The sequence below is a fragment of the Dendrobates tinctorius genome, unplaced genomic scaffold (genome assembly GCF_039654945.1).
Source record: "Dendrobates tinctorius isolate UK_male_01 unplaced genomic scaffold, ASM3965494v1 ptg000095l, whole genome shotgun sequence".
In the NCBI taxonomy this organism is placed as follows: domain Eukaryota; kingdom Metazoa; phylum Chordata; class Amphibia; order Anura; family Dendrobatidae; genus Dendrobates; species Dendrobates tinctorius.
Window position 1 is genome coordinate 28146485 of NW_027361763.1, and position 16458 is coordinate 28162942.

The window sequence follows — 16458 nt, forward strand, 5'->3', positions numbered from 1 at the left end:
CTTATCTTATTGTCTGGTGCAATCCCCATTAGGATGTGCTCCACTATTGCCAATGCCATCCAGTGCACGTCTTGCCGCATGTATGAATTCCTTGAACAGCCGGTCGAGGGTGCATACTGCTGTACAAGATGTGAGCACGTTGTGCATTTGGAAGCCCAGATACTGGATCTAAATGTGCAGCTGGCAACACTGAGATCCATAGACAATATGGAAAGGAGTCTTCTGCTCACTGAGCAGACGCTCAATGGGATAGATGAGGGGGGGGATGCTAGGTTGGAGCTGCAGGACAATGAAGCAGCTAGCTGGGTGACAGTTAGAAGGCGGGGTAGAGGGAAGAGCACCAGGGAGGCTAGTCCTGATCTGGCACACCCCAATAAGTTTGCTAAGTTGGCAGATGAGGGGAGTGTTAGTGCAGGAGTAGCACTGCTGCAGCAAGGCATGTCCTCTGAAAGCCGGAGGAGTGTCTGCTCCAGTAAGGGGGGAAATAGGAGAGCAGGGCAGGCCAGACAGGTTCTGGTAGTGGGAGACTCAATTATTAGGGGAACAGATAGGGCAATCTGTCACAAAGACAGGGATCGTCGAACGGTGTGCTGCCTACCTGGCGCTCGAGTCCGACACATCGCTGATCGGGTTGACAGATTACTGGGAGGGGCTGGTGAGGATCCAGCGGTCATGGTGCACATTGGCACAAATGACAAAGTTAGAGGTAGGTGGAAGGTCCTTATAGATGATTTCAGGGAATTAGGCTGTAAGCTTAAAGCAAGGACCTCCAAGGTGGTATTTTCTGAAATACTTCCTGTACCACGTGCCACACCAGAGAGGCAATGGGAGATTAGGGAGGTTAATAAGTGGCTCAGGAATTGGTGTAGGAAGGAGGGGTTTGGGTTCCTGCAGAACTGGGCCGACTTCTCAGTTGGCTACAGGTTCTACGCTAGGGACGGGCTGCACCTCAATGGGGAGGGTGCAGCTGTGCTGGGGGAGAAAATGACTAGAAGGTAGGAGGAGTGTTTAAACTAGGGACGGGGGGGAGGGTATTCCTTTTATAGGAGTGGAAGACAGTGCAGCTAGAGACCTGGGCACAAATAATGACATTGGGGGTGGGGGTGGCATGGGGGGTGGGGTTAGAACAGTTAATAATTTAAGAAAGAATAGAGGTACAGAGAGATACATAAAGTGCATGTATACTAATGCCAGAAGCCTCGCCAACAAGATGGAGGAATTGGAGTTAATGTTGTTGGAACATAATTATGACATGGTGGGGATATCTGAGACATGGCTGGACGAGAGCCATGACTGGGCGGTTAATTTACAGGGCTATAGTCTGTTCAGAAATGACCGAACAGGGGGAGGCGTGTGTTTATATGTAAAATCATCCTTAAAACCCATCCTTCGTGATAATATATATGAATCTAATGAAAATGTAGAGTCCCTGTGGGTAGAGATAAGGGGAGGGGGGAAAAATAATAAATTACTGATAGGGGTTTGTTATAAGTCTCCAAAAATAATGGAAGCAACAGAGAATATCCTCATAAAGCAAATAGATGAAGCTGCGACTCAAGGAGAAGTCATTATTATGGGGGACTTCAACTACCCTGAAATACATTGGGGAACTGAAACCTGCAGTTCCAGCAAAGGTAATTGGTTTCTGACAACGATGAGAGACAATTACCTTTCACAACTGGTTCAGGACCCAACAAGAGGGGGGGCACTGCTAGACCTAATATTAACCAACAGGCCAGACCGCATATCAAATGTAAGGGTTGGGGGTCACTTGGGTAACAGTGATCACAAATTAATAAGTTTTCATGTATCCTTTAATAAGATGTGTAGTAGAGGGGTTACAAGGACACTAAACTTCAGGAAAGCAAATTTCCAACGGATGAGAGATGATCTTGGTGGAATTAACTGGGACGATATCCTGAGACATAAAAATACACAAAGAAAATGGGAGACGTTTATTAGCATCCTGAATAGGACCTGTACACAATATATACCGTATGGGAATAAACATGCGAGAAATAGGAAGAAACCACTATGGCTAAATAGAGCTGTAAGGGGCGCAATAAGGGACAAAAATAAAGCATTTAGCGAATTAAAGCAAATAGGTACTGATGAGGCATTAACTAAATACAGAAGATTAAATAAATTCTGTAAAAAGCAAATCAAGACAGCAAAAATTGAGACAGAGAGACTCATTGCCAGAGAAAGTAAAAATAATCCCAAAATATTCTTTAACTACATAAATAGTAAGAAACTAAAAAATGATAGTGTTGGCCCCCTTAAAAAATAGTCTGGGTGAAATGGTGGATGAGGATGAGGAAAAAGCCAATATGCTAAATGACTTTTTTTCAACAGTGTTTACACAAGAAAATCTCATAACGGATAACATGATCAGGGATAAAAAAATTCTCTGTTAAATGTCACCTGCTTAACCCAGCAGGAAGTACGGCGGCGTCTAAAAATCACTAAAATTGACAAATCCCCGGGCCCGGATGGGATACACCCCCGAGTACTGCAGGAATTAAGCACAGTCATAGATAGACCATTATTTTTAATCTTTAAAGATTCCATAATAACAGGGTCTGTACCACAGGACTGGCGTATAGCAAATGTGGTGCCAATATTCAAAAAGGGGACAAAAACTGAACTTGGAAATTATAGGCCAGTAAGTTTAACCTCAACTGTGGGTAAAATCCTGGAGGGTTTTCTAAGAGATACTATACTGGAGTATCTGGAGAAGAATAACCTCATGACCCAATATCAACATGGGTTTACAAGGGACCGTTCCTGTCAGACTAATCTGATAAGCTTTTATGAAGAGGTAAGTTCCGGACTGGACCAAGGGAATGCAGTGGATGTGGTATACATGGACTTTTCAAAAGCTTTTGATAGGGTGCCACACAAAAGGTTGATACATAAAATGAGAACAATGGGGATAGGGGAAAATATGTGTAGGTGGGTTAAGAGCTGGCTCAGGGATAGGAAACAAAGGGTGGTTATTAATGGAGCACACTCAGACTGGGTCACGGTTAGCAGTGGGGTACCACAGGGGTCAGTTTTGGGCCCGCTTCTTTTTAACATATTTATTAATGACCTTGTAGGGGGCATAGAGAGTAGAATTTCAATATTTGCAGATGACACTAAACTCTGCAGGGTAATCAATACAGAGGAGGACAATTTTATATTACAGGAGGATTTATGTAAACTAGAAGCTTGGGCTGATAAATGGCAAATGAGCTTTAATGGGGATAAATGTAAGGTCATGCACTTGGGTAGAACGAACAAGATGTATAATTATGTGCTTAATTGTAAAACACTGGGCAAAACAGTCACTGAAAAAGACCTGGGTGTATGGGTGGACGACAAACTCACATTTAGCAGCCAGTGTCAGGCAGCTGCTGCAAAGGCAAATAAAATAATGGGATGCATTAAAAGAGGCATAGATGCTCATGAGGAGAACATAATTTTACCTCTATATAAGTCACTAGTGCGACCACACTTAGAATACTGTGTACAGTTCTGGTATCCGGTGTATAAGAAAGACATAGCTGAACTGGAGCGGGTGCAGAGATGAGCGACCAAGGTTATTAGGGAACTAGGGGGTCTGCAATACCAAGACAGGTTATTACATTTGGGGTTATTTAGTTTGGAGAATCGAAGGCTTAGGGGTGATCTTATTACAATGTATAAATATATGCGGGGACAATACCAAGAGCTTTCTAATGATCTTTTTACTCTTAGACCTGTGACGGGGACAAGGGGGCATCCTCTACGTCTGGAGGAAAGAAGGTTTAAGCATACTCACAGATGCGGATTCTTTACTGTAAGAGCAGTGAGACTATGGAACTCTCTGCCATATGATGTTGTAATGAGTGATTCCCTACTAAAATTTAAGAAGGGACTGGATGCCTTTCTTGAAAAGTATAATATTACAGGGTATATACACTAGTTTCCTTAATATTGCGTTGATCCAGGGAGCTAGTCTGATTGTCGTATGTGGAGTCAGGAAGGAATTTTTTTCCCCAATGTGAAGCTTACTTGTTGCCACATGGGTTTTTTTGCCTTCCTCTGGATCAACATGTTAGGGCAAGTTAGGATAGGATATGGGTTGAACTAGATGGACTTAAAGTCTCCCTTCAACCTTAATAACTATGTTACTATGTTAAATCTCCAAATATATTTCCAGAGTAACAGATAGACGTTCACAGGCTCAATATGGATTACACCTGAATCTAAATAGCAAAAAAGGTTACTGTATCAGAAGCGTACTGCTGTAATCAGTGTTGGCCAAATTTGAAATCTCCGTTTATATTTCCGAAATCACCCTCACACGCTCACTCAGTCTGGGTTTGACCATAATAAAAAATGTTGTTAACAATGTACTGGATAACAAGATAGCAAGTATATATATTATAGGGTACAATTGTAATCTCCGTATACATAGTCGCGTAGTCACTCTCAGATGATTACTCAGTATGTATGTGGCCGTAACACTAAATGTCGACCAAAGGTACTGTATAACAAGATACAAGCTGTATCAAGTACAGAGTAAAAATTGGTATCTCCGAATCACCGTCTATATAGAAGGCGGAAGCCACACACGTTCACTCACTATGGATGATACCTTAATAAAAAATTTTGAACAAAGGTACTGTATCAGCACATACCAGGTGTATCCAGTCTAGGGGTAATTGTAAATTTCCGTCTACACTTCCGGAGTCAGACACAGACACTCACAGGCTCAGTATGTATTACACCAGAATTTAAAAAGTAGAAAAAGGGAAAGGTATTCGAGGCGTACACCAGTATACAGTGTTGTGGTACTTTTAAATCTTCGAATATATTTCAATCTCAGTAAGCCAGTCCAGACTCTCCGCTACTGCAATCTACATGAATAAAAGTACAGACGGAAAGTCGAGTGTTTGCAGAAATTTGGGAATTACTCATCGTGGGACAACCTCACGGTAGATGTTGCAGTGGCAATGCAGACCCTCAATTACTGTGTCTGTGGAGACAGCAAAAATGGTTCTTTTTGAAGAAAGGATAGCTTTATCGCAGTAGCGTGGAGCACATCACCGTTACTTGTCGCCATCAAATTGTGATCACAGGGAGAGATGTAGACATGGTCCTCACTGCCTATCATGATGTGTCTAGGGATTTTGGAGGGCAAGAGACAGAAGCCACAGGCCGTAGGTGATTCTATTGGATTGGCATGAGAAAAGACATTGAAAAATGGTGGCAGGAATGTCACACGTCTGTGTCTATCACAACTGTGAAAGGTGATCATAAACCACCACTGCATCTGCTTGTAAGTTGACGTCCATTTCAAATGGTAGCCATTGATCATCTAAAGGTAGAGGAAAGCAGGACAGGCCATAGCTACATCTTAACCATCATCGATCAATACACCAAATTTCTAGTGGCCGTCCCTGTGAAGGATTTAACTGCCCAGACTACACAGCGGTGGAGCACAGAGAGGTAAGTATTGCAACTTGCAAGTGCTGTGGCCATGACCAAGAAGGGGGACACACTCTTGGGTGACGGTACTGGCACAGGGCCCCTCAAAGTACGCTGGTGTGTCTGACGGCGAGTGGGCCCCCCACCATCAGAGACACTGTGTTGTACTATGTGGGGCCCTGTGCCAGTGCAGTCGGCCATCAGTGGGCCCATCCACCTGTTCAGAGCAAGGGCACTTGCCCAGATGCGCCAGGTGTTGACCCCAGCCATTGGGGGGGTGGGCAGCCCAGTTATGGAGGTTTAAAAAATGGCATATGTTGATGTGTAGACAGGACATTCAGCAGCTGTAAATGGCAGAATTGGGCAAGTCAGAGGAAGAGGATAACAAAGGCGAGGCAGTTTTCTGGCAACCTAGGAGTCATCAGGGGAAGGTGGGACAAAATCCTTTGAAACCCATGCATGGTTCATTTTAATGAAGGTTAGATCATCAACATTTTGGGTCGACAGACAGGTCCTTTTTTCTGTCAGGATTGATCCAGCAGCACTGAAGACTCTTTCAGATAACACACTAGCAGCAGGGCAAGCGAGCTCCTGTAAAGCATATTGTGCCAATTCAGGCCAGGTGTCCAGTTTAGAGGCCCAATAGTCAAAGGGAATGACCTGTGAGGGAGAACATCGATATGGGAGGAGAAGAAGTTTATCTCTAGGTTCTCCTGTGGCATGATGTTGTGTAATTTGCCTTTTTAGCATAGATCGAGGATGCTGGCCAGCCAGTAGTTGTCATCCTTCATCATTCTGGCAATGCGGGGGTCCCTTTTTAGGATCCGCAAGGCATAATCGCCCATGTGTGCCAATGTTCCAGGTGTCAATAAAGCACTGCCACTGCTGGGTGGAGGAGCACTTTCTGGAAAATCCACATCCCTACAGTCACGCACAAACCCTGTACCTGACCTTGGAATGCCAACATTTTCTCTTGCCCCCTGAGATACATCCTCCTGCCCAAAATAATCATCCCCCTCATCCTCCTCCTCCTCTTCTTCCTCCACCTCATCCAGGACAGTTCTCTGACCAGACAATGGCTGACTATCAGCAAGGCTTCCCTCCTCCTCCTCCTGTTCCTCCTCTGCTGCAGACACCTGATCCTTAATGTGTGTCAAACTTTGCATGTGCAGATGCATAAGTGGGATGCTCATGCTAATGCTGGCGTCATCTGCGCTTACCAGCCGTGTGCATTCCTCAAAACACTGAAGGACTTTACAGAGGTCATTCAGCTTTGACCACTGCATACCCACAATTCCATGTCTGCCCTCAAACTGCCTGCCCGTGTATCCTCAAACAAATGCATTACAGCCCGCCTCTGTTCGCACAGCTTCTCAACCAAGTGCAGGGTGGAGTTCCACCTTGTTGCAATGTCTATAATTAGGCAGTGTTTGGGGAGGTGGAGCAATCGCTGCAGCTTCTGCATACGACTGGAGTGTATGGCCGAGCGACGGATGTGCGAGCACAGTCTTCGCACCTTATGGAGCAAGGATGTTAACTCCGGATAATTATTAATGAAGCACTGCACCACTAGGTTCTAAGTGTGAGCCAGGCAAGGTATGTGTGTGAGCTTTGAAAGGGCTATGGCCAGACTGCCACAAAATTACGGCCGTTATCACTGACTACCTTGCCTGCCTCAAGATGTAGACTGCCCAGCCATAACTCAGTTTGTCACTGCAAGTAGTTGGCCAGTACCTTCACGGTGTGTCTGTTGTCACCCAAAGACATCATCTTTAACACAGCCTGCTGACGCTTACCACTAGCTGTTCGACAGTGGGACACCTCGTGTGCAACACTGACAGCTGCGGATGGAGTGCTCGTGCGACTGCGCTCTGTGGACGAGCTTTCGCTTATAGAGGAGGAGGAGGATCGAAAGCCTACAGGCAACTGTTTTCTATATTGTGGGCTAGGCAGAACTGTTCCACCGCTGCTGTGCCCTATGGAGCCTGCATCCACCACATTAACCCAGTGCGCAGTGATGGACACATAACAGCCCTGGCCAAGCCTACTGGAACATGCATCTGTTGTGAGGTGCACCTTTCCACTCACTGTTTGCTTGAGTGCATGGACAATGAGGTCTTTCACATGCAGGTGGAGGGCTGGGATGGCTTTTTGAGAAAAGAAGTGCCACCTAGGTACGTCATAGCGTGGGACTGTGTAGGCCATGAGCTCGCAGAAAGCTTCGCTTTCAACCAAACGGTAGTGCATCATCTCTAACGAGATTAGTTTGGCAATGTAGGCTTTCAAACACAGTGTACGCGGATGAGAGGATGAGTACTTTCTTGCCCTACTCAGAGTGTCTGGTAGGGTGAGCTGGACTGGAGAGCTGCATATGGGGGAATCAAGCGGTGGACCGGATGGAGTGAGAGGGGGTTGGTGATGGCATTGGTGGTGATGGCCTAGATTCAGTGTTGTGTTGCAAAATCATTGCGATTCCCTGAGTGCTTTGGCCTTGCGACGACACTTCAACATTTAGTGCTGGTGGTGTGCTTAACGGTGGCAGTGGTGTTACAGTGGGGGAAGTGATGGAGCGTTGCTGGCTACCTTCAGTCGGAGCAGGTGCACATGTGCTACCTGAGGTTTTGTAGTCCGTCCACGCTTGCAAGTGCATGTTAGTTAAATGTCTAAGCATGCAACTGGTATTCAAATTTCTGAGTTGTTTACCTCGGCTAAAGGTCCTTCCGCACTTCTTACAGGTAACCTTTGCCTCATCAGTAGGATTTTGGACAAAGAAGTGCCAAACTGCACTCTTCCTACTATGGAAGACATTTTCTGGCCTTGCACGCTGTGCTAACTTGACCATCTGGCCAAGATGTCCTGCAACTCTTTTATTTTTTGGTCAACGTTTTTGGACAGCTACGGGCCTGCCAGATAACCGCTGCTGCAATGTCAATGCCTGCTGTGGATCCTTCTCCTTATCTGAACTATTGCCAGCGCCACCCTCCTCCCCCAATGGATGCCAGTCCAGGTCAAGAACTGGGTCATCCATCACCTCCTCTTCAAAGTCATCTGCACCTTCCTCTTTATCTTCCTCTGTGTCACCGTGTAAGGTGGTATAGTATGCGGGAAGGGGCACCTGAGTTTCATCAGTGTCAGATTCTGGCTCATTAGACTGCGAGGGCAATGTAGTGCTCTGGGTCAATGTATCAGCAGAATCATCTAGCAGTGGCTGTGCATCAGTGCACTCCATGTCAGATTCATCTTGGACTGGGGAATTCAGGATTTGACTGGATAACCCAGGCATGGTATGTGGAAAAAGCTCCATAGGGTAATCTGAAGTGTCGGCTGCCGCATCCTTCACTTTTGGTGGTGGTGAAGGACACAAGGAAAGGTGTTTTTCCTGACCAGAACCCTGCACTGACGACTCCATGCTTGCAGGTTTGGAACGCTCAGAAGAGGAGGCAATAGAGCTGGTGGCTGTTTCGGCAATGTACGCCAAAACCTGCTCCTGATGTTCCGGCTTTAAAAGCGGTTTTCCTACTCCAAGAAAAGGGAACCTTGCAGGCATTCTTGGGCCAGACGATGACACAGGCTCAACACCTCCTGCCTTAGCTGCTATTGTGCTTTTGCCAGAACCAGCCGATGCACCACCTCCATCATTACTAGCCGCGCCCCCTGCCCATGTCCGTGGCCTCTTCCACCATACTTCCTAATGTTTGGGAAAATGTACTCAAAATACCAGCAGAGAGATGGTACTGTATGAGGAGCGTCCAGCTGTGTAAGGTGTATTAAAAAATTTAAATCTACGTATATTTTTTGTTAGTCACAGACACTCTCCCAGTATGTATTTGACCGTAATACAACAAGCAGATATACGGTACTGTATCAGAAGTGTACAGCTGGATACGTTTTTTGTGTAACTGACAATCTCCGTATATGTATTTACAGAGTGTCACACACACGCTGACTCTGTATAGATATGACTGCAATGCGAACAGCAGATATACAATACTGTTTGAGAATCAGACAGCTCAATACGGTGTAGGTCTGGAAAAATGGAAAATCTCCTCAGTTTGTTTTTCCAGAAAAACACACAGATAGCTTCACTGTTTGAAAAGTCGACAGCTCTATAAGGTGTAGGTCTGGAAAAATGGAAAATCTCCGTTTTTTTTCCAGAAAAACAGCTTGCATTTGTCCGCGATACCAGCCGGTACATGGTAGTGTGTGAGGAGCATACACCGCTATACGGTGTCTGTATGGAAAATTGTAAATCTCAGGCTATGTTTATATGGAGTGACACATGCAGTCTCTGTATAGTTTGGATCGTTATCAAACAGCAGATATACTAAACTGTTTGAAAAGCAGACAGCTCTATACGGTGTAGGTCTGGAAAAATGAAAAATCTCCTCGGCTTGTTTTTCCAGAGTCACACACAGATAGCTTCACTGTTTGAAAAGCGGACAGCTCTATACGGTGTAGGTCTAGATAAATGGAAAAGCGCCTCGTTTTTTTTTTCCAGAAAAACACACAGCTTGTATTTGTCCGTGATACCAGCCGGTACACGGTAGTGTGTGAGGATCGTACACCGCTATGCGGTGTGTGAAAAAATGAACGCTCGGTAACTGAGCAGAACAAAATAATAAAAGTTGGAGTGCTTTGAAAAAAGCAGTTTGAACAGCAGTGTGCACACAGCAATGCAGCTGGCAGGTAGCCTTAAAAGGCAGCCTAATCACCACCAGCGCTGCTGCACACAACTAAAATCCTCCACTTTCACTGCACACTAACTGTACAGTGAAAAGCGCTAGCAGCAGAAGCTATTTTTTTTCTTCTTCCCTGCCTAACGCTCTCCCTGTTCAGAATCAGCAGCAGCACCTCTCCCTGTTCTAAGATCGGCAGAAGTAGATGGCGGTCAGTGGTCACTGCCTTTTATAGCCCCTATGACGCCACACAAAGCCAGCCAATCACTTAAATGCCCTTCTCTAAGATGGTGGTGGCCACTGCACATGTCATCGCTTTGCCCACAGTGTGCATCCTCCTTCATTGCCTGAAAAAAGGCGCATCATTTGAAATGCGACTTTGGCGCGCGGGTCGCTGACCTCATGGCTGACCTCACGCTATGGTAGGGTTTCGTTTCATGAAACCCGACTTTGGCAAAAGTCGACAATTTTTGAATTTGACCGACCCGTTTCGCTCAACTCTAAGAAAGACTGAACTTTTGCAATATGTTCCCTGGGGAATATGGAAGGATTCCTCCTCCTTTAGCTCTATTACGGATTGTGGTCAATGAGATTGGTATTCTGTGTTATCTTTGGTAAGGCCTCTAACTCCGAAAGTTAGAATTACTTAAGGGGACATGGCTGGGGAGCTTTGTCTCCGTCTTAATGACATAGAGAGCATCTAAGCTTCCTTCTCTACTGAAGAATAGATTGAGTAACCCAATGGATATTTTTTTTATTGGGATAAACTCTGTTTTGCCCTGATAATCCCAGAAACCCTTTCAGCTGCAGGTGCCTTGAGTCCCAGCGAAACGGTTAAGGCAGAGATGAAAGCCTTGCATTGCCGTCCAGCTTTGCAATAATTAGTTCTTAATTACGGACTTGAAAAGCCCAGGATGAAAAGGCAGCGTCCCCCTCCTCTCCGAGTCTGGCTTGTCTCATTACACACAACTTTCCCCTTCTTGTCATGTAAGACCCTTCCATACAGCTCAGCAAACTTTCCTCAGACCACTTCCTATTGTCCTCATCCCTTTGGCTGCATGTTCTCATCTCTTTCTTGTTTAACAAGTTCAAACACTGCCAGGACCTCGGTCTATGAAGCCGCCGCTCCAGCTTTACAAGCAGCTTCCCCTCTCTGACATCCCCATGTAGAAACACACAGCTATTAGGAAGAGTCCACAGTCAGATAATGGTGTGTACCCGAAACGCGCAAACTTCCTGGAGGCGATGACCTAGGAAGGACCGGGACTTCATTAGGGATGATTAACATGTTATTAAAAAAATATATATATTTAATCAATATGAATATACAGAAAAAAATATAAGGAAAAAAGAAAAAAAAAAGAAAGCCACTAAATAAAATGAATAAAGTAGATACAAATTTGATATTATAGAAAACTAAGCATACCGGTATGTGTATATATATATCTATATATCCCTAGAAATAAAAAAGCATATTAGCAATGCAAAAAGTATTAACAAAGAATAACTATACAGGTCAAATGACTTTGATGCTTTTATCATTCTTCGCAATTGTTGTATCTGATTTATATACCAGGTAAGGCTACATGTAAAATAATGCTGATTCAATTACGAAGGTGCCCATAATATAAATATAGGTAATGACTAGAGTTGAGCGACTTTTGGTTTTTTAGGGTCGCGTTTCGTTTCGTGAAACCCGACTTTTACAAAAGTCGGGTCGAGCAAGATCGTCCGATTATAGGGAAAATTCGGGGTCGTCCCGAAACACGAAACCCAATGTAAGTCAATGGGGAATAAAAGTCGGCAGTGAGAGGAGGACAGGAAACACACCAACAGTGCCCATTTGAATGCCAAAAGCATCAATTCTTCTTACTTAAGCTTGTCAACCTTAATTAACTTCATAATACAAGTTACGCACTGAAAAATGGGGGTTATTTGGCTACAGACTGTGGGGGGGGAGGGCTGGCTCCAGGTTTTCATGTGCCCTGGGCGAAAGAGCGCCCCTTTAACACATACCACAACTCATCATGCTCCGATACGGCAGAGAAATAGCAGTATAGTACAATGAAAAATACCTCACTTTTTACATCTCATGACGAGGCCCATCTATTTCTCCATACAGAATCATTGGTCCCATATAATGTTTGAAACAGTATATGATGAGCTCCACATAATGCTACAGTATATGTTGGTCCCCATGGATGAAGCTCTACTGTCTTATGGGCCCAAATAATGCTCCAAACATAATGGGCCCCATTTCTAATGCTCTAGTGTATAATGGGCCCTGTAAATGCTGCTCCAGTGTCTGATGTCCACCTTTGGAATGTTCCAGTGTATGGTGGGCCCCATCTATCATTCTCAGACGGTGTTAGGCCCAGTATGGATTGCACGTGACTGCACAAAGGTTAGAAAGGGTACCGTATCCCCAGATAACATGTATGGATAGCGTACACATTCAAAATATATGTCTCAGGAGGCAGGCTCAGACGGTGTTAGGCCCAGTATGGATTGCACGTGATTGCACAAAGGTTAGAAAGGGTACCGTATCCCCAGATAACATGTATGGATAGCGTACACATTCAAAATATATGTCTCAGGAGGCAGGCTCAGACGGTGTTAGGCCCAGTATGGATTGCACGTGATTGCACAAAGGTTAGAAAGGGTACCGTATCCCCGGATAACATGTATGGATAGCGTACACATTCAAAATATATGTCTATACATCAGGAGGCAGGCTCAGACGGTGTCAGGCACAGTATGGATTTGACGGCCCAGATTACACAGCGGAGGAGCAGGGAGAGGTAAAGATTGCAAATGCTGGGGCCCTGCCCAAGCAAGGGGGGCCCACTCGTGGGCGTCGGTACTGGCACTGGGCCCCTCATAGTACAGCGGTGTGTCTGACGGCGGGTGTGCACCACCACCATCAGAGACACTTGATTGCACTATGAGGGACCCTGTGCCAGTGCCCGCGCCCAAGAGTCGGCCTACCCACCTGTCCAGGGCAACGGCACTCGCACGGTGTCGTGCGCTAGGTGGTGACCCCGGCCATGGGGGGGGAGGCAGCACAGTTAGGGAGTTTTAGAAAGTGGCATATGTTGATGTTGGACATTCAGCTGATGCAAAAGGCGAAATAGTTGAAGTACCAGGAAGAGGTGGACCAAAGCAAGCCATTTTTCTGTCACCCTATGTCATCAGGGGAAGGTGGGACAAAATCCTTGGAAACCCATGAGTGGTTCATTTTAATGAAGGTTAGATCATCCACATTTTGGGTTGACAGACGGGTCCTTTTTTCTGTCAGGATTGATCCAGCTGCACTGAAGACTCTTTCCGATAGCACACTTGCAGCTGGGCAAGCGAGCTCCTGTAAGGCATATTGGGCCAATTCAGGCCAGGTGTCCAGTTTAGCGGCCCAATAGTCAAAGGGGAATGACCTGTGTGGGAGAACATCGATATGGGAGGAAAAGTAGTTTGTAACCATAGTTGACAACTGCTGTCTCCTGTCACTTTCCATCGATGCAGTATTACCAGTTGTGTGAGCGATATTTAAAAAATCAGTCCACAACATTGTCATGAAACCCCTGTCTCCAACGCCACTTCTGCTGTGTGCACCACGAACACCTCTGCCAAGCTGCCCCCGGCCCGTACGGCTCGTGTGAGAACCATCACCGCTGCTGTGTGCTGGGAATGCCTCAAGCAACCGATTTACCAGAGTTGCTTGTTTATTAGCCAATATTAGGTCAAGGTTCTCGTGTGGCATGATGTTTTGTAATTTGCCTTTATAGCGTGGATCCAGGATGCTGGCCAACAAGTAGTCGTCATCGTTCATCATTTTGGCAATGCGGGGGTCCCTTTTTAGGATCCGCAAGGCATAATCTGACATGTAGGCCAATGTTCCCGGTGTCAATGATGCACTGCGAGTGCTGGGTGGAGGAGCACTTTCTGGCAAATCCACATCCCTCCAGTCACGCACAAACCCTGTACCAGACCTTGCCACGCCAACATTTTCACTTGCCCCACGAGATGCATCCTCCTCCCCTAAGTAATCATCCCCATCATCATCCTCCTCCTCCTCTTTTTCCTCCACCTCGTCCAGGAGAGGTCCCTGAGCAGACAATGGCTGAATGTCATCAAGGATTCCCTCCTCCTCTTCCTCCTCATCAACATTGGCTGCAGACGCCTGCTCCTTAAGGTGCGTCAAAGTTTGCATGAGCAGACACATAAGTGGGATGCTCATGCTTAGGATGGCGTCGTCTGCGCTTACCAGCCGTGTGCATTCCTCAAAACACTGAAGGACTTTACAAAGGTCTTTCAGCTTCGACCACAGCACACCTGTCAACTCCATGTCTGCTCTCAAAGTGCCTGGCCGTGTATCCTCCCACAAATGCATTATGGCCTGCCTCTGCTCGCACAGCCGCTCCACCATGTGCAGGGTGGAGTTCCACCTTGTTGCAATGTCGATAATGAGGCGGTGGTTGGGAAGGTGGAGCAATCGCTGCAGTTTCTGCATACGAACGGAGTGTACAGGCGACCGGCTGATGTGCGCGCACAGTCTTCGCACCTTCTGGAGCAGGGCTGTTAACTCCGGATAATTTTTGAGGAAGCACTGCACCACCAGGTTCAAGGTGTGAGCCAAGCAAGGTATGTGGCTGAGTTTTGAAAGGGCTATGGCTGCCACAAAATTACGGCCGTTATCACTAACTACCTTGCCTGCCTCAAGATGTACACTGCCCAGCCATGACTCAGTTTGTCGCTTCAAGTACTCGGCCAGCACCTCGGCGGTGTGTCTGTCGCCCAAACACATCATCTGCAACACAGCCTGTTGATGCTTTCCACTAGCTGCTCGATAGGGGGACACATCGTGTACAACAGTGGCAGCAGCAGATGGAGTGCTCGTACGACTGCGCTCTGTGGACGAGCTTTCGCTTCTGGAGGAGGAGGAGGAGGGTCGAACGCCTACAGCCAACTGTTTCCTATACCGTGGGCTAGGCAGCACTGTCCCACCACCGCTGTCCCCTGTGGACCCTGCATCCACCACATTAACCCAGTGCGCAGTGATGGACACATAACGGCCCTGGCCATGCCGACTGGACCATGCATCAGTTGTGAGGTGCACCTTTCCGCTCACTGACTGCTTGAGTGCATGGACAATGCGGTCTTTCACATGATGGTGGAGGGCTGGGATGGCTTTGCGAGAGAAGAAGTGGCGACTGGGTAGGTCATAGCGTGGTACTGCATAGGCCATGAGTTCGCGGAAAGCTGTGCTTTCCACCAACCGAAAGGGCATCATCTCAAACGAGATTAGTTTGGCAATGTGGGTGTTCAAACCCAGTGTACGCGGATGAGAGACTGAGTACTTTCTTGACCTACTCATAGTGTCTGGGAGGGTGAGCTGGACTTGAGAGCTGTATATGGTGGAAGTAGCGGTGGACAGGGCGGACTGAGAGAGGGTTGATGATGGTGATGGAGTTGGTGTTCTTTCTGATGGCCTAGAATCAGTCTTTCGTTGATATAACAGTGGGATTCCCTGACTGCTGTGGTCTTGCAACGACACCTCAACATTTGCTGCTGTGCTAACCGGTGGGCTTACAGTGGGGGAAACAATGTAGCATTGCTGACTACCTTCGTTGTGATCAGTTGCACATGTGGCACTTGAGGTTTGGTGTTGTGTCCACGCTTGCAAGTGCATGCTGGTTAAATGTCTAAGCATGCAACTGGTATTCAAATTTTTCAGATTTTTCCCTCGGCTAAAGGTTTTTGCGCACTTCTTACAGATAACCTTGGCCTGATCATGAGGATTTTGTTCAAAAAAGTGCCACACTGCACTCTTCCTGCTTTGGCAGACATTTTGCGGCCTAGCACGCTGTGATCTTTTGACCCTCTGGACAAGCTGTCCAGCAACTCTTTTGATGTTTGGAACCTGTCTTTGGAGTGCTCCGGGCCTGCCAGATAACAGCTGTTGCGATGTCGATGTCTGCTGTGGATGCTCCTCATCTGAGCAATTGGAAGCAGCACCCTCTTCCCCCAATGGATGCCAATCTGGGTCAACAACTGGGTCATCCATCACCTCCTCTTCAATGTCATGTGCACCTTCCTCTGTGTCACCGTGTATGGTGGTATAGTGTGCGGGAAGGGGCACCTGAGTCTCATCAGGTTCAGAATCTGGCTCTGTACACTGCGAGGACAATGTAGTGCTCTGAGTGAATGTACCAGCAGAATCATCCATCAGCGGCTGTGCATCAGTGCACTCCATGTCAGATTCATTTTGGCCTGGGTAATTCACCATTTCACTTGATAATCCAGGCATGGTATGTGAAAACAGCTCCAT